This window comes from Diadema antillarum, unplaced genomic scaffold (assembly GCF_040938485.1).
Source record: "Diadema antillarum isolate AM-2024a unplaced genomic scaffold, OU_Dant_1.0 seq00000036_RagTag, whole genome shotgun sequence".
NCBI classification, from domain to species: Eukaryota; Metazoa; Echinodermata; class Echinoidea; order Diadematoida; family Diadematidae; genus Diadema; species Diadema antillarum.
In genome coordinates this window covers 473991-492886 of record NW_027271150.1, presented here as the reverse complement: position 1 = coordinate 492886, position 18896 = coordinate 473991, and the positions used below count along the sequence as shown (strand labels likewise).

The window sequence follows — 18896 nt, the reverse complement described above, 5'->3', positions numbered from 1 at the left end:
TAAAGCTGTTCGTATATCAAGTTACGAACAACTTACGAGCGACTGGTGATCACTTTTCGATTGCTATTGTTATTAGAATTTCAATAATTCAGCACAAGAACTGATCACCAGTCGGTCGAAAGTTGTTGGTGACTTTACGAACAGCTTTATGAAACACCCATGAATTCTCGGGCGTGTGCGACGGGCTTTCCATGGTAGTATCGCGTCTCTCGCAGTGCTCCCTCCGTGATCCACACAGTGCATGCCTGCGTGGAGTGTACGTACGTACCAAAGAGTATAGAAGCGCACGCGTGCTCGTACGCTTATACCATGGCTCTACTCTGTTAGTAGCTCCATGCTTTATGCGTAGTACCTTACCCACATATACAATACGGAGGTGGTGTACGTGTTTGTCAATTCGTAACCTACTGCATTGGCGTGGCAGCGCAGCGACAGGCTCACAAATACGACTTCTGAAGACCTTTGCGTGAGACTGACGGTTTGATTAGTTTGGAGTTCGAGTACCAGGTGGGTATTAGTCTGTAAACGCAGGCATGCCTAAACACAGATGTTTGGGTTTTTAGAACAAAATTTCATGTGTGTAGTCGTGGTGCTGTTAGTGTTAGTGACTATAATAAACGTTAGGGTCTATCAGTAGTTTCACTCTTATGTGTTCAGTAGTGTCTGGGGACATGCCCATCGTATCACCACAGCTCAGGCCCTATACGTGTACGAAGCTGTTGTAGTGCGTAGACCGTACGTTTAAATGTCAGGAGTATCAGGAAGGAAGTTGCGAAGTTTTTAACGTTAGACCGCGTTTCCTGAATGGACAAGGTGTGAGCCATATCATGATTTGCTATGTAATTACTAGGAAGGCTAAGTTCCAAAGAACCTACTTTAAGAGTTGACGTTGACTAAGAGGGCTTAGCGTTACTCTGGTGATTTGCTTCTGCCAAATCTGGGCGAGATGCGGGCGCCATACTTTAATGCGTAGCTAACACCACGACCAGTAGAGGGCGTATTTTACAGTGCTATATAGCGGTGATTCCTGTCCCCCTTTCCTGTCCCGTAAATATTCCCTGTCCCCCTTTCCTGTCCCGTAAATATTCAATATTGAATGATGCGCCTTTAAGCACCACCAACAACAACAACCCTTTCATTTCACCTTTTTTTATAGGGGGCATGCAGGGGAAGAAATATAACGTTACTTAGCCTGGACCTTGTTTTGTCATACAGAAGTATCATTCCTGTTTAATCATGAAATGTAACTGAAGAGAAGTCATTTATTTTCCAATATGTAGTCCCACAATTACACATCACAAGCTTGACTTTGACCTAATTTCACTGAGTTATGCTGACCGTGTTATAACAATAGGGTTTCCCTGTGCAGATGTGTGCACAGTGAAAAATGTGTTTTTAAGCAAGATTATAAGTTTAAAAGATGGTTTTCCTTTGTTATAAGAATTGTTTAGATTGCAGGAACAGTAAAATAATTTTACAAAGATTTGTATAAAAAATTTGGGTGTTGTGCCTCATATTCCTCTCAAGTACCGGTATGTATTTTCAGAATGTGTGTACCTCACATTATTAGTGGTCTGTCCTTAACACAAGGTCCTCAGGACCAGAAAAATGTGCTTGTTATAATGAAACCTTGTTATATCAGGGTTACAAAAATAATACAATACAAATTGAAATTACAATCTAGGACCACAAAAAAATTACCTTGTTATAGTGAACTTCGTCGTATCAGTGATAATTGTAGAGAGTTCACTGTATAGCCTATACAGGTATTGTTGTAACGTTTGTATTTTTCCTTTCTTTTCTTTCTGCAGGTACTGGTTGCTTTGGAAGGAGATTTATGTTGGTCTTTGTTGAAAGTACGTTTGTGTTTGTGTTTGTTATTTGTTGAATCATCTTCATCCTACATTTCATCTCATACCATTTCACCTTCATCCTTGAATATTCAGTGAATATTCACTGAGATTACATCTGGAAATTCATCCTGGAATTCACGAACTCATCCCTGAAATATCTGAAATATACCTGAAATACCTGAACTTTACCTGAAATACCTTAACTTGAACTTTACCTGAAATACCTTAACTTGAACTTGAAGAAAGCTGAGAACAGAGAACTTCTGAGTGCATGAGAATAAGACAGTATCAGAAGGAGAGAAAGTTTCAGAATCAGAGGCAGAAAGGGTTAGAGTCAAAGAGAAAAAGAGTGAAATCAAAGAGAGGAAGAGTGAGAGTTGACGAAAAAGGAGTAAAAATTAAGCAGAATAACAGAGTTTTAAAGAGTGTTTGAATGAAAGAGTGCATTCTTTAAAAGGATAGTTAAAAACTGGAAAGAGAATTGTCCTAGAGAAGGCGAGAAGTTTGCTGGAAACTTGAAAATAGAAACAGTTAATTTGAGAAAAGGTGTTTAAGAGTCCAGATTACACTGAAAGATTATTAAAGAGTGCCGTCATAAGACGAAAGCATTATAGTGTTGTAAACTAATTGGGGTAGACAAAATTTGCACCTTCAAGGATTATTTGATATTTGATATATTCTGCATTGAAAGTTGCTGCAAATAAATCAACTACAGTTGGCAAGAGCTAATAGCTAGGAGTTGAAATTTTGAAGGAATTGTTAAAAGTGTGAGAAACAATTTATGAGGTGAGGCGAGAAGTATACTAAAAATTTTATGTAAAAATATTTTTTGGTATCTTGAGTCTTGAATTTTCGTTAATTGTTAATAGGATAAAAGAATAATTGAAGAGCGCCATCTTCAGATAAAAGCATTTTAGTCATAGTAAATGAAGGGAGAGACGTTAATATTGCACCTTAAAGGGCTATTTATAAATATTGGGCTGTGAAAACAAAAGCACAATTAGTAAAAGACATACCTTTATTGCAAAAGGAGTCATCTCAAAACAGAAACATTACTGTTTCTTTAATTGTCAGTGAAGACAAAGAATAATTGGTGAAATTGAAATTTTTGTTGCGAAAGACCCTACCCTAAGAGAAAAACATATAAGGGAGACCGATTATTGTGCAGTTAAGGCAAAAGCATAATTGGTAAAATTGTAACCTTTTTTACAAAGAGCATAATCTCGAGATAAAGGCATAATTTAGTCAAATCAAATGTTAGAGAATTGAAGCTGAAATTTCTGTTGGCAGATATCGTAAAAGGAAATTGGCATAGCTTTTCTATAAAGTAGGAATTGAAGCACGTAACAGACAAAGAGTGCCACCTGTTGCTAGAAACAAGCAAACATTGTAGAAATATCCCCACCTGTTGGTAGAAACATTATATGGATCGGTGTTGCAGCTTACTGCTGGAATTTGTATTGCAGTGAAATATAGTACATGTACTGTACACATGTATTAGTGCAACTTTCAAAGCTATTCAATCCGACAATTTTGTTACCAATCGCAGTACTAGTGGAGTAGGTGTGATTCATAAAAGTATAGTGATTCAAGGAATATAACTGTGTTGATTGACAGTTGATTGATATACATTTATTTAGTAATAGGTACCATTATACTTTCAAAGATTCGAAAGCCCTGTAGTTTGACAATGGAAGCAAGTGAATTCAAGATTGTTATTGGTGATATCCTAGATATCCTCCATAGTTGTGACTTGATGAGAAATGTAGAGGTCAGTGAATGTGATGCATGTTGCAGTGTGATCAATGAAAATGAAAGCAGAGTACCATGTGAGGATTGTGGCAAGCAGTTTCATGTGATGTGTACAGGAACTATTTCTCATGAGGCTAGAATGTGTGATGCAAGGTTGATTTGGATATGTTCAGCATGTGGAAGCAATAATATTGCCCATCGCATCTTTGACAAAATTGGCATTCCTTGTCATTTCAATAGATACGAACTTCTCGAAGACCTTGGTGATGAAGATTTTCATGTTGATGTTTCACTTACATCACGCAAGAGCAACCAGAGAAAGAAACCAACGAAGATGAGACTGAAAAAGAGGTATGTGAGAAGAAAGAACAAACGTGGTGTTCTAGAAATGACAAATGTGTGTGTGGAGGAAAGAGCAAATTGTGACAGAGATGAATCAGATCCGACATTCATCTCAAATCTCACTAGGAGGCAATTTGAACCATTAGAAACTGCAGTTGATGATGGTTGGACAACTGTGAAATCAAGGAAGACAAAAGTGATTGAGAAGGCCAAACTGACAACATCCCAAACAATGACTAACAATCCTAAGACCAAGACCAATAACAAGAGCACAGTGAGATCAGTAAATGGTGTGATTCTCCAACCTGGCGTGACCTACATTGGCAAAGCAATGAAAGGCTACTATCTTGAAAAACAGAGAAGAGCCAAGACCAGCAAAGGCAAAAAATCAAAAGTAGAAACAAGGCAAGAAGAACATGGTGAACTCGTGAAGCGAAATATGAATCGAAACTTGGACACAGAACGAAATGATAGTCTGCAGGTGTATACTGAATCTGTATTGAATGTATATTCAAAGTGTGTTCAGTCACCTCATGTTATGGCAAAATACTCTGAGCAAATCTATGCAAAAACACAGAGAAGTTGGGCTGATGTGGCTAAAAGCACTCCGAATATGACTAATGGATGTTTCGTACTGAGTGGTGATCAGGCTACATGTGTCTCTGTCCTTTCCACAGACATTGAAAAAGAAGTTTGGAATGTAAACAGGCTCTATGGAGGTGGAAATGCACGGCAACCAAGAAAGAAAGGTCGTTTCACGAAGATCCGCAACAAACAAAGTGTGCCAGTGGTTAAAAATGCTGACTCACAGGTGCGTAACAATGAAAAGGTGAAACATGACATTTTTGAAGGAGAACATGCAGCAAAGAATGAAAAGTTGTGTAAGAATGAAATATCTGACCGTGAGGACAGTAATTCCACAAATAGAGACAACACAGGCTCGAATGATATGTCCAAAGTGAAGTGTGACAGAATCCACGATATGCATGAACTAAACCCATGTTACAGCGAAACAAAAGATGTTGAAGGTGACAGTCAAATATCAGTGAATGAATTGTTCTCTGTGAATTCTACTACAAATGTAAATGTTCACTCTCCGTGTCACAAACCTGTTTCAGGTATGCAAAACATGTGTGTTCAAGTTTGTAATGAATCAATATTCCTGCCTGAACGTGAAAAAACTATTAATCCATCTGATTGCATAGTAATAAATGCTGGTTCTGCAAATAGTGTTGACCACCATAATTCATATGATGTTCAAGAATCGTCTGTACTTATATTAGATGGTGAACCAGCTGCAAATGATTTAGAGACTGAAGAACGTGTCTGTAAGCCTGTTTCTCTTTCAGATTCAGAATATGATAGAAGGCAATCATATCCTCTGACTAAAACAATCGCACAAGGAAATTTTAATCAAGGTGATCAACGATTTGGTTATACTGCTGGCAAACAATGTGCATGTAATTCTATTGTGGCAGTTCTCTACATTCAAACAAAGAATGGAATCGAAATGAGACCTCGTGATCTTGATCAGATTCTGACACTTGGGAATGAGTTGTATTATTACATAAAGAAGGATTCACAACTGAATGAAGAGCTTGTAATGATAGATGAATTACCGAAGGAACTTCATATTCTGGATGAAAAATTTCAAATAACCTATGGTGAATCGAAATATGGAGTGTTGGAAGGAGATCAAAACAATTTGTCAAATTTTGGTGCTTTGCCATTGAGTCAAGCATTAGAACAAGAACTGTGCCGATATGATGCATGTCTTATGAATTTTGCTGAGAGTACATTTGCAATCATTAGGCATCACAGTGGTTATTATGTGTTTGATTCTCATTCCAGAAGTCATGATGGATACTTGGTACAAGATGGATGCAGTGTCTTGCTTAGCATTTCATCATGGCAAGGTATACAGGTACACTGTTTGAATTTGGCAAAATCTATGGCATGTGATTTACGTACTACTCAGTTTGAATTAACCGGTCTGGCAGTAGAATTCAATTCTAAGAAAAATGTATTGACAACTAGTGGCTCTAAGAGATCAAAGACCCTAAATACTGCGTGTGGGAATATAAATGATCAAAACAGCGACTATTCGCAACATTGTCATCATATTGAAAGAAATCTGAGTTATAGTGATGAGACTCAAAATGTAACAATAAAGGAAACCAGAGTTAATGTAAGCAGTGATGACTATGGAAGTGAGAATGAAGTTGAATTTGTTTCACTTGAAAAGACAACACAAAGAAGAGATAGAAACTTCAAATTTGCACCAATTACATATGTAGACAAGCAGTGTTTGTGCAATAGATTAAATGTCAATTACTGTGGCGCAGCCAGTGAACCAGTGGAAGATACAAATGAAAATTTGTGTATGAGGAAACCTGTAAATATCAAGAGAGTTATGGGTGATGGCAACTGCTTTTACAGAAGTATTTCTCATGTAGTTACTGGCAGTGAAGGAAACCATTTCATGCTCAGGAAATCCAATGTGGCACATTTACTGGAAACGGGTGATTTATTTAAAAATTTAATTAACACAGTGAAATATCAGAATGTCAGGGACTTTGTACTTCAAGAGAAATTGATGGATTTAGGAACATGGGCTGGTCACACTGATATTAGTTCAATGGCACATATGCTAGATTGTGATATATATGTGTATGATGATCGTACAAAAAATTGGCAAATTTTGTCTGCAAGGAAACCGGGGTACTATAACAAGGTAACAACTGAAAGAGGCATATATATTGTGTTCACTGGAAGCAATCATTTTGATGTAGTTGAAAGTGTAACTGCTGTTCAGTCTAGTACTTTGGATGAAAAATTAAGTGTGTTTCATGTGAATTCAGATGCAAATGTGGAAAGTAAAAAAGAAAGTCATCATGAATCATCTAAGGCTACCGAAAACTTGACATTGAAGAAAGGCAGTGTTAGAGTGAAGAAAATGATGTCCAAACAAATAATGGTGTCAAACTTGCAAGAGACACAAATTCCATTACAAAACACATGTCAACAGACAGTAGTCGATGTTGATGCATCCGAGGTGAAGCAAGTGGGAGAAATTAAAAAGATTAATCTCATGTACACACCTGTGAATAAATTTGACAGAGAGAAGTTTTGTTGCAAATTAGGCATAAAGGTTAATGACAAATGTAGCAGTAATGATGTGCCAAAAGATATGGTGGAAAATGGTAATATTACTGTCCTGTCACAACCATTAACTATCTATAAAATTAGTGGTGATGGAAATTGCTTTTACAGAGCTATGTCATATGTCACATGTGGCAAGGAAGATTCACACCGTGATGTTCGAAAAGCAACAGTTATGCATATTTTACAAAACAAGCAAGATTATGTAAGCCTTTTAAAATCAGGATACACAGATGTTGTAAAATACATTGCAAAGGAAAGAGTATTCAACAATGGCACATGGGCTACAGAATTGGAAATAATGGCGTTATCAAATCTACTAGATACTGATATTTATACATATGAAGAAAACTGTTCAAAATGGAAATTATTTGGTGCAAGCAAACTTCAGTTTGGAATTGTTACATCACAAAGAGGTGTTTACTTGCAACACACAAATGGCAATCATTACGATGTTGTAGAGTCTGTATGTCCAAGGATCCAAACATTAAGTTCATGCCAAAACTTGTCAAGACCACAAAACATTACCGCTATGGAAACGCCTGTGACAAGAAAGAGAAGACTCACAACTGAGAGAAAAGTTACGAAACAAGTCGGTGATTGTCAAATAAATGTATTGAACAATGAAGTTTTAGAGGATGACATTGAACGTGCTGTTAAAATGAGTAGGGATACTGAAGAATCTGAAGAAGTTGAAACTACAAGGCAAACTACAAAAAGGAAAAAACAAAGAAAAAAAAGTAATGCAAATATTACCAGACGAAAAAATAGAGATCGAATGAGAGCACAGAGAGAAAAGAAAAAAAATGAGCAAAGACAGTTAGAAATAGAATGTTTATCAGATGTTCAGCCTTTTCTATTCCGCAAACTAAAAAATGCAGCTGCAAAGAAAGTAAAATATCAAACAGATGAACCTTACCGGTTCGAAAAGAGAAGAGAAATTAAGGAGAGACAAAGAAACAGGTACTTGTTCGATCCTACTTACAGAGAAAATGTCAAGAGAGCAATGAGCAGAAAGATGAGAGCTAGATATCAACGCAATGCTTTATTAAGAGAAAAAATCAAGAAAATGATGAGGACAAAGATGAAAGCTAGATACCAAAATGATGCTTCATTTCGAGAAAAAATTAAGAAAAGGATGAGAACAAAGATGAAAGCCAAATATCAAAACAGTGCTTCATTCAGAAAAAGGCTGAAGACAATGAGGAAAGTAAACTATGGGTGCAATGTTCTACATAGAGAAAGGCTTAAGAAAATGAGGAAAGCTAGATATCAAAACAATGCTTTATTCAGAGAGAGGCGTAAGAAAATTATGAGGAAAGTTTCAAACATTAAGTACAAGACAAATTTTTTGTACAGACAGCAGGTTGCAATGAGAAACATGAAACGAAAAAAACAAGAAAAAATGAATATGAGAAATTGTGACCATGTTTTGAAAAAATTTAGGGAAATTGTTTCACACGGCCCTGAATATGTATGTTGCGTATGTTTGAAATTATTATTCAAGAATCAAGTATTGAAGTGTACAAAAGCAAAATATAACGATTTGAGGTGCTTAAAGGAGGAGTATTTACATACATGCAGCGATGACTGTGATATTGACTGTCAAATAGTAAAGTCATCAAGAAATTTTTTATGGGTTTGTTACACTTGCCACAGGAAATTATTAGCTGGTAATATGCCTGCTGAAGCTAGCAGAAATAATTTAGAATTACGTGCTATTCCTGCGGAACTTGGAAATCTGAATCAGTTGGAAACACATTTGATTGCACTAAACATTCCATTTATGAAAGTTTTGAATTTGCCTAAAGGAGGACAATATGGAGTGCATGGCCCAACAGTTTGTGTACCTTCACGCACAAATGAAACTGTAAAGATATTACCTCGACCGGAGACTGATGATCAATTAATTCGCGTAAAGCTAAAGAGGAAACTGTCATATAAAGGACATTATGAATATCAGTTTGTCAAGAAAAACAATGTCCTAGCTGCATTGGAATATTTGAAAAAGAATAATAAGTGGTATTCTGATATTGCTATTGATAGCGAATGGGACTCTGATTTATCAGACAAAAATAGTAAAACAGCTTGTGGTAAACTATTTGATTTAAGTGAAACTAATGATGATGATGATGATATAGAGGATGATCAAGATGGACGATTACAAGGCATTCAGTTGGGCACATGTTTGCAGAAGGTCGATATGAGACAAGAAGTGCTTGATCAGTTTTTTGATGATATTATATGCTGTGCTCCTTGTGAAAAGAATAGTCCTGTGTCACTATTGATGGATGAGAGTAATGAGGCAAAATGTTTTCCTGCTCTGTTTCCAACAGGCCAGCCAACATTTCATGATACCAGGTACATTAAAGTAACACTTGGTCGTTATTTGCATAATCGTTTGATGCATGTAGACAACAGATTTGCAAAAAATACAGAATATATTTTCTATGCTCAGTGTATTTATGAACTGCAACAAATACTTTCTAGTGTTTCTATAGCTGTCAGAAAAAGCTCAGAGAAAATAGATAATTCCACATTGATGCGATGTTCAGATCTAAAGGATGCAAGAAAACTTCATGAGATACTGGATTCGAATAAAGGATATAAATTTCTGAAACAAATACGAGGAACACCTCCATACTGGCAATCTACACAGAAAGATGTATTAGCAATGGTTAGACAACTTGGAAAGCCTACATGGTTTGCATCATTTTCATCAGCTGAAATGAGATGGCCTGAAGTTATTAACACATTGCTAAATCAACAAGGTGATGGGAGAAAAGCAAGTGATCTGGATTGGACAGATAAGTGTAATTTATTAAAATCAAATCCAGTGACAGTAGCTCGTATGTTTGATAAACGCTTTCATGCATTTTTGAACAGAGTGATTCTTTCTGAGGCAGAACCTATTGGCAAGATAATTGACTATTTTTACAGGATTGAATTTCAACAGAGAGGATCTCCACATACACACTGTTTATTCTGGGTTGAAAATGCACCTAATTTGGGTGTCGAGAAAGATGAAACTGTCATAGATTTTATTGATAAGTATATTTCATGCAACATTCCATGTGAGGATGAAGATGAAGAACTGTATGAAATAGTGAAGAATGTTCAGCTTCACTCAAAGAAACATTCAAAATCATGCAAGAAAAAGGGAACCTCCTGTAGATTTAATTTTCCAAGACCACCTTCTGAGAAAACATTTGTTGTGAAGCCTGATGATAATCCAGAAGTTACAGATGAGGCTCAAGATGTTCTGTCTGCAGTAAAGAATTCATCATGTGTGGAAGGCAAATATGATAATGCTAGGCAGCTCTTTGAAGCTCTTGGGATGTCTCAAAAGGAATTTGAAGATGCCTATAATGCTGTAGCTACAAAAGAAGATGTAGTCATGAAAAGAGATCCAAAAGATATATGGGTTAATCAATATAATTCATTCTTACTCAGAGCTTGGAATGCCAATATGGATTTGCAGTATATAACAAATGAGTATGCCTGCATTGTTTATGTTGTGTCATACATGTCAAAAGCAGAAAGAGAAATGAGTTTGCTCTTGAAAAATGCTGAAAGTGAAATGAGAGAGGGCAATGAAGATGCTCGAAAGAGTATGAAAGAAATAGGACATGTGTATATGCAAAACCGTGAAGTTTCAGCACAAGAAAGTGTGTATCGTGTTTGTGGCCTGAGATTGAAAGAGTGCTCAAGAAAAGTAGAGTTTATACCTGTTGGACCAAACCCTGTGAGAATGAGTCTACCACTGAGTGTTATTCAAAGCAGACGAGACGATGATGATAGGAGCCCATGGATGCCAAGCAGAATTGATAAATATAAAGCCCGACCTGATGGTTTTGAATTTGAAAATATGTGTTTAGCCACATTTTGTTCAAAGTATAGACTACTCAGTGAATCTGATATAAAGGGTAAGAAACAGAAACAGAGTGTGTTTAAATTGAGAGATCAGCTGGGCTATATACAAAAAAGAACAAGAACCAATGATGCTGTAGTGAGATACCCTCGTTTTTCACCGACTGTAACCCCAGAAAAATATTATCAGAGTATATTGCAACTATTTTTGCCATATCGTACTGATAAACAGTTAAAACCTGACCAATTTTTGACATATGAGGAATTTTATCAAAATGGATCTGTTCGAATGTTTAATAAGAATTTGGAAAGTGTCAAAAGTATTGCCAATGAAAATCTCAGGCAGTATGAAAAAAACGCTGATACAATTGATCAGGCACAAGAATATCTTGAGAAATTTGGTGCACAAGAAGATGCATGGGGATTACTCTGTCCAGAAACAGAAGTTGAAAGACATGAAACAGCTAAAATCCATGTAGAAGTTGAAGATGCTGACAATGAGTTTAGAATCCCAGATCTTGAATCTAAATCTCAGGAGAAAGAGTCATATGGCATAGAATTTCGATCATGTAGCATTTCGAGAGAAGACAGTAATGTCTTATTAAGAACTTTAAACAGCAAGCAGCAAAAAGTGTTCTACAAAATACGACAATGGTGTCTTGACAGAGTTAATGGAAAAGAAGCCACACCGTTTCAGATATTTGTGACAGGTGGTGCTGGAACAGGAAAAAGTCATCTGGTGAAATGCATATGTAATGAAGGGACAAGAATTCTAGGTAAAATGATGCATAATCCAGATGATCTTTCAATTATGAAAGTAGCTCCAACTGGAATTGCAGCCTACAATATTGATGGTAGTACTATTCATAATGCACTGTCCATACCCATTTCTGCTTCATTACCTTATCAACCCCTTGGAGAAGAAAAGATAAGTCATTTACGTACTCAGCTGGGCCAATTACAGATACTAATAATTGATGAAATATCCATGGTTGATCAGAAGCTACTGTGGTATGTACATGGACGTTTAAGGCAAATAAAGCAGACGCGTGATGATGCTCCATTTGGAAAGGTTTCAGTTATTGCAGTTGGAGATTTTTATCAGTTACCCCCAGTAAAAGGTACTCCTTTGTATAAAGATACATTGCAAAGTTCTTTATGGACAGACAACTTCTCTATGATTAACTTGGATGAAATAATGAGACAAAAGGATGATGCAGACTTTGCTGTTCTTTTGAACAAATTAAGGGTAAAAGAAAAGAAAGATGAATTATCAAGTGATGATTTTGCAGTTCTTCAATCATGCCAAACTGGAGAGCAATGTGAGGATGCACTGCATATATATTCTTCAAACAAACAAGTAAATGACTGGAATAAAATAATGCTTCACAAGAAATGCACAAATATCATCTGTCTTGATGCAGAAGATTTTGAACTTGGCGATAAGGGTAAAAACAAAGCATGTGACAAGCCACGGAGATGTACTAAAGCTTCTTTGCCAGCATATCTTTGGGTTGCTGAAAATTCTAGAGTGATGCTGATCAAAAATGTGAATGTGACCAAAGGTTTATCAAATGGCTGCATTGGCACTGTAACTGACTTAGTAAGAGTAAATGAAAATGCCAGACCCTCAAGTGTGCTTGTGAAATTTGACAATGAAAAAGTAGGAACACAGTCAATAGAAATGCAACAGGAATCAATTGGGAAAAAATATACGAGGAAACAATTTCCCTTGAAATTAGCATATGCATGCACAATACATAAAGTACAGGGCATGACAATGGAAAAAGCTGTTGTTTCTCTGAAAAATATATTTTTGCCCGGACAAGCATATGTTGCTCTGAGCCGTGTCACATCAATACGTGGACTAACTATTGAAGATTTTGATCCCAAAGTTATATATTGCAATCCAACTGTTAAAGAAAGTTTAGAAAACATGCCAACATTTGTTGATGAAAAGAGCTTTGATAATGATGTTTCTGTTGCGACTCTGAATATAATGCTACATAACATTCAAGGTCTTAAAGCACATTTCAAAGATATCCAATCAAACCTCCTATGTAGAAATTCTGATATTATTTGTTTAACTGAAACTTGGCTTAATGATGACATTTTTGATGTGAATTTAGATCATTTTAAAATGTACAATCAACCTCGGTCAAAATCTTATTCAGATGAAAGTCCCTTATTTTCGGCACTGAAAAATCAAGCACATGGTGGAGTTGCAGTGTACAGTAAAATCAAATCTATTAGTAGGCTGGATTTACATGTCAATAATCTAGAATATATTACATTTGCAGTAACTTGTCCTTCATGTCTCATTTCTGTGATATATAGACCTCCCAGATATGATAAGAAACAATTTTGTGAGAAACTGAAGAGACTACTCGTAGAATTGCAGCAGAGAAGTACGAAACGCATAGTTATTGGTGACTTCAATGAAAATCTCAGACAAGGTTCAAGTGATTCATGTGTGCATAAATTGATGTATTCTTACGGATATCAACAACATGTACTTGATGCTACAACAGAAGGTAATACATTGATTGATCATGTATATAGCACAGGTATAGACTCACTTCATGTTGAAGTTATTCCACTTTACTACAGTTACCATGAGGCTATCAGAATACAGTTCTGATGAGTGATGTCTTGAGTTTACGCAAAGTAATGTGGCACATATATTCAAATCAATTGATATTTATTTTCTTTTGTCATCATATTTCCTTTTGTAATACAGAATGAGGAAAATAAAAAAGTGTGAATAGGACAGAGCATACAGCAATTCAAAAACAAATGAGTAGAAGTGATACTTATGATCAATACTGAGGTGTTTGAAGTTAAAAAAAAAAATTGCAATGAGTAAAACATGTGAAGTATGGAGGGTTCCACTGGGAAGATTATGCTTGTGAATATGAAACAAGACTTCAACAAAAGTATGACTACTAGTACTACAGAAAACAGCGACATTATGAGACAGAAAGTGACAATTCAGTGATTATAGACTTCCTAAATATGACCCAAAAATAATGTGAGAAATTATGGAAATTAGTTGTTGAATTGCACCAAATAAGCACAAAAAGCATAGTTATTGGTGAATTTAATGAAATTCTCAGACAAGGTTCAAGTGATTTGCTTGGCATAATTTGATGTGTTCTTATGAATATCAACAACATGAAGTTGATGCTACAACAGAAGGTGGCACATTTATCGGTCATGTATGTAGTATAGGTATTAATGATCTCACCATTGAAGTTATTCGCCTTTACTACAGTTACCATGAAGCTATTTGAATACTGTTTCACTGAACTTGTTTTTACTAATAACATTAGATGTTTATTCAAGGTTTTTTTCACAATGCTGAAATCAAATGAAATATATTTTCATCTTTCATCATACATATTTTTATGATGTTATGGAGAATAGATGAAATATGATGAATGAAATGAACAGAATGTTCAACAGTAGTGAAACCTTATGATAATATTAAATTGTAATGAATACTGAAGTGATTGAAGTGAGGAAAACAGTGTGCCATGAGCAAAGTGTGCAAAGGGTGGAGAGATCCACTGAAGCGACCTTGATTGTGCACAGGAAACAAAACTTGGGCAACAATAAAAGTACTACATAACACATTGACATTATAAAGAAAAAATAAATAGACAACGACAAGAGCATGCAACAGAAACAATGATCTTTGATTGCTTGTTGAAAGAAATGTGGGCTTGCATGTCAAGAAGAAGGAAAAACACATAAATTGTGTAATTGCAAAAATGATTTAAAGGACTGTAATTATAATGTTACATGTATGTCAGCAATAGTGGTGATATTAAAAATTTATGAAGTGGTAATGCTGAATCTAGGTGAGAATTATCAACCCTTTTCACAAAGCAGTAGCTGAGCTGGTAGTTGCTCTTCTCTAAATATCATTGTTGGAAATGTAACTATAAAAGGAAGATACAAGTTCAGTATGGAACAGAAATAAAACAAAAGACAGAAAATGGAATTGAAATAGAATAGACAAAGAATAAAAATAGAACAGGCACAACAGAAATAAAACATAGCCCAGAAAATGACAGTGCAGAAAGGTAGATTTTGGCATAATAATCATTTTGAAAAATATTTTTTTTCAGAGAATTAAATGCTGATAATGATAAGTTTGTGTTACTATTTGATGAGCGTTTAGAGCTGAGGAAAATCAAATTGTAAATGCTGATGAAAGTGCTTTGAAATAAATGGAAAAAGTAGGAGTTGCATTTATATGTGCAAAACCTGATCAATAGGCATATGTTGTAATTGATAGAAATGAATATTTCACCAGAGAAGATAGAGTGAAATCCATGAGTGATCATGTATGTGGTGCAAGAATTGTATTTATTACGTAAACATTATGAGCTACATAGCACAAGTTTTGATTGATTTCATGCAAATTTATGAAAAATGTTTTGAGTTTTCAAACCCCTGTTTCTCAAACATTTGCTTTCATTGATTGATGTCATTGTTTCTCTTTAGCACCCATGGTAGTGAGAATAAAGCACTGGCCAAAATGAAAAAAGCATCAATTAGGTGTATTTCATCTAGGTGTTTATGGCTAACATCTTTATGTCTTTACATTTGCCTGGTGAATGATGAACTGGTCTGTGCTTGTGCCGCAATCATGTCCAGCCTTGTACCCAAGTGTTTCCACCGGTGAGTTTTATTTCTTTTTTGCTTTTTTTTCCCCCTACTTTTTGTCAGATTTGTATGCATTTAACTTTTCACACAACTTTTTGACAAAATCAGGCTCAATCATACTCAGTGTTCAAATTAAATTCTCACAATAATCTCTCCAGGTGTGTTTTTAAGCTGTATTAGCATAACCTGTAGAATTATGCATACACAGGTGTTTCTTCAGAATTATTTTTTTTTCCCCTGAAATGTTTGTAATATATGTTCTATCATCTAAAGTCTGTGATCTGAAACAGTTTGTTAATTCCATATTACATTTATGAAATGTTATTCACATATTCCTTATTCTTATAAATGTGACTGTACAAGTGTAGTTTTGTTCTGTCCAATTTACATCGTAGCTAAACATGATATACATCCAGAGAACTATGATGTATATGCTGTACTCCTGTAAGAGAAATAGGTGTATGTATTCATGAAAAGAAAGGTTAACATAAAAGGTGATGTGATGTTATGTGAAGTTGTGAATGTTTCAGTACAGTTGTGTTCGCAAGTTATGACTACAAGAAATTGGTTGTATCTGTCTAAAATATGTAAAACATAATGTAACTTTCTTCGTAACATTTGTGATAATGATATTTATGTTCTCCCATTCTAACAACACATATTTCAGTTCTTTCATTTTATCGATGTTAAAAGATAAGCAGTGTACTTCATTTGTAACAGTATGTTGTTTATGTATTTTAAAGCAGGGTCTTGACCAACAGAGAGAACACACCAGCTTTGCTTTGCAGCGTTGGTGTAGCACAGGGAGTAGAACTCTACTGGTTAAAGGCTCAAAACCAGTCAATTGGACCAGGTGTGGATCGCATCTATTTCAACTGTGTGGACAGCTGTCAATCTTGGATCAAACTTGGTTGACATGCAAGCACTTCATATCAGATGATAACAGATGAGCAACGTAATAGTTTCTCAGGACTTCCACTCTCTTCCATCTACAATAATTCTAAGCACAGTGAACAGTATGCATGATAAATGCAAAAGCAAAGGGTATAAATGTAATTGAAGTATTGTGGAATGATTTACGCAACATAAAATACCTCAATAATTATTAATTTTATGTTTATGTGGTGGTAATCAGATCATGTGTAGTATTGGAAGGTACGGTAAGTTAGCCATAGTGGCATGTTAAGCCACCGTCCCTGGAGACACTCAAGTGGTAACGTGTTAATGACCCATAGCATAATCATTTACACCACCATATTGTTTTCGTGATTGACACAGAAACGTCTTTGATTAAGGGCAAAACCAAAATGTAGACCATAAAACTAGAAGTATGTGAAATGCAAATGTGCAGTATTTTTACATTTTTCCATTATGGATCAAAGCTATGACTTAGATATTAGATGATGATTGTGAGAAGCAAGTGTGGGTCTTTTTTTCTGTTTTATCCTTTGAATAATTGCAAAGATGCAAAGTTTAAAAAAAATTAACAACAAGATTTTCATGACTTAGTGTCTTTGCGCTCGCGCAAACGAGAAGGGTATTCCCCCTCCCACAGTAAGGAGCCTTTTTTAAATTTGTAGCTGTTAATAAAGGATCTGGTGCATAATTAAGTGACTATTGTTTGCTAATTTGGCATGATGAAGGGAAATACACCTTCAATTGCAAGCATCACTTCAATCCTTTTAGCTACACTCCTCATTTTTGGTTCAAGTTGCAATTTCACTTGATGTCTGAGAAAAATGGGTACTATGTGTGAAATCGTGAGACAGACCCTAAATGCATGAGTCTCACCATAATGAGAGACTTGGTCTGTAATTGATGCATATATTTTGTGTATGCACATATATGTAAACCTTCAGTAATGCTCTAGGTGTGGGGTTAGTTGAGGAAGACTCTATGACCCTGTTTACAGTGTGGGGCTGCACCATGCTGCGGCCAAGCCGTGGTTGAGCATAACCTCAATTGCGAGGCCAAGCCCCGCAATTTTGTTCCTTTACACTACTGGGCTCGGCCGCGCTTTTATTTCAAACCTTTTAATATTTTGTCATAGTGGCGCTCTACTTGTAAACAAACACAATTCGGTGTTGTCTGGTTTTCAGACCCTTTGCCAACTGAATTTCATGGCAACGAAATCACCGTTCGGGCAAAGGCCTTTTCTGAAGGGAAAGATCCTTTGCAGGACAAGATCACATTAAACTATGCTAGTTTTCGATGTTGAGGGGGTTAATATCCTGAATAGTGAAATAGTACAAGTACGGGGTTTGGAAACCAGAATAAAATTGGCAGCGCATTTGGCCCCATTTGCGTTTACACAGAGAAAAAGGCCAGGCTCAGCCGCGGCTTAGCCACCTCCAGAGCGAGGCCAAATGCAAGGCCAACTTTGGCCTTGCATTTGGCCTTTTGCACGTTTACACTGAAATGGAGGTTGGCTGGGCTATCGTTGAACTGCGGCCAAGCCTCGCATCGTAAACAGGGTCTATGTGGCAAATTGAGCTATGGCTCAACTTGCCCTAAAGACCTGCATTCATGTCCATGGTACAATTGAAAACATAGTTGAGACCATGGACAATTTGTATGGAGCACTAGGCGTGGTGTGGCCTATTTTGTTAGGAAATTAGTCATTTGTCAACGTAATGACCATTTCTTTAAAAAATGTTCATTTCATTCAACATTTTGAAACATTACAAAGTGACTGATTTTGTAATGAAATAGGCCATGCAATATTTAAGGCTCTATTCAAATAGTCCATGATTTCAATTTTACCATCTTCATAAATTTATGCCATAAAGTCTAGCACATTTTACTAAATATAATGCGTGTAATCACTTCATACTTTTAAATACTTCTGAGATATGAAACTAAAAAAAAGAAGTCCATTTGATTTATGTTGGATAGTAAAAAACAAAACAAAAAACAAAAACATGTTTTTTAAAGAGAGTTTCAAAACTTACACTGCTTCTCTGTGTGGGAGTAGCAAGTAAGCACTACATGTAGCTACCTCGAATTTTTCCAGAGGATTAATTGCAATGGCATGACACAAATTTCTGCAAGACACTCAGTTATTTCTGATGCATCATGCGAAAAACAAAAATTGACCCATAATACCTTACATTCACCAAGTGCAGATAAAGTAAAATTTTAAACCATTTGAGGGTTTTCATGAAACAAGAATGGAATTTGTGTGTAGAATATGTTTCAGTGGTAATTCTAGATGCTGCATTTTTCTGGGGAAAAATATATTTG

The 18896-nt window shown here is 35.8% G+C and overlaps 1 long non-coding RNA gene across 2 annotated transcripts; it reads left to right on the top strand.

The window, feature by feature from the left end:
- The first annotated feature begins 270 nt into the window (after positions 1 to 270).
- Positions 271 to 16962, top strand: LOC139725394 (uncharacterized). 2 transcript variants are annotated; one of them, XR_011710545.1, is made up of 6 exons: positions 271 to 507; positions 1812 to 1856; positions 3846 to 3956; positions 4625 to 4758; positions 5799 to 15668; positions 16400 to 16962. It is a non-coding gene; the product is annotated as an uncharacterized lncRNA (long non-coding RNA). The 2 variants fall into 2 exon arrangements; XR_011710546.1 differs by having other exon boundaries at positions 16397 to 16962.
- Positions 16963 to 18896: the final 1934 nt, after the last annotated feature.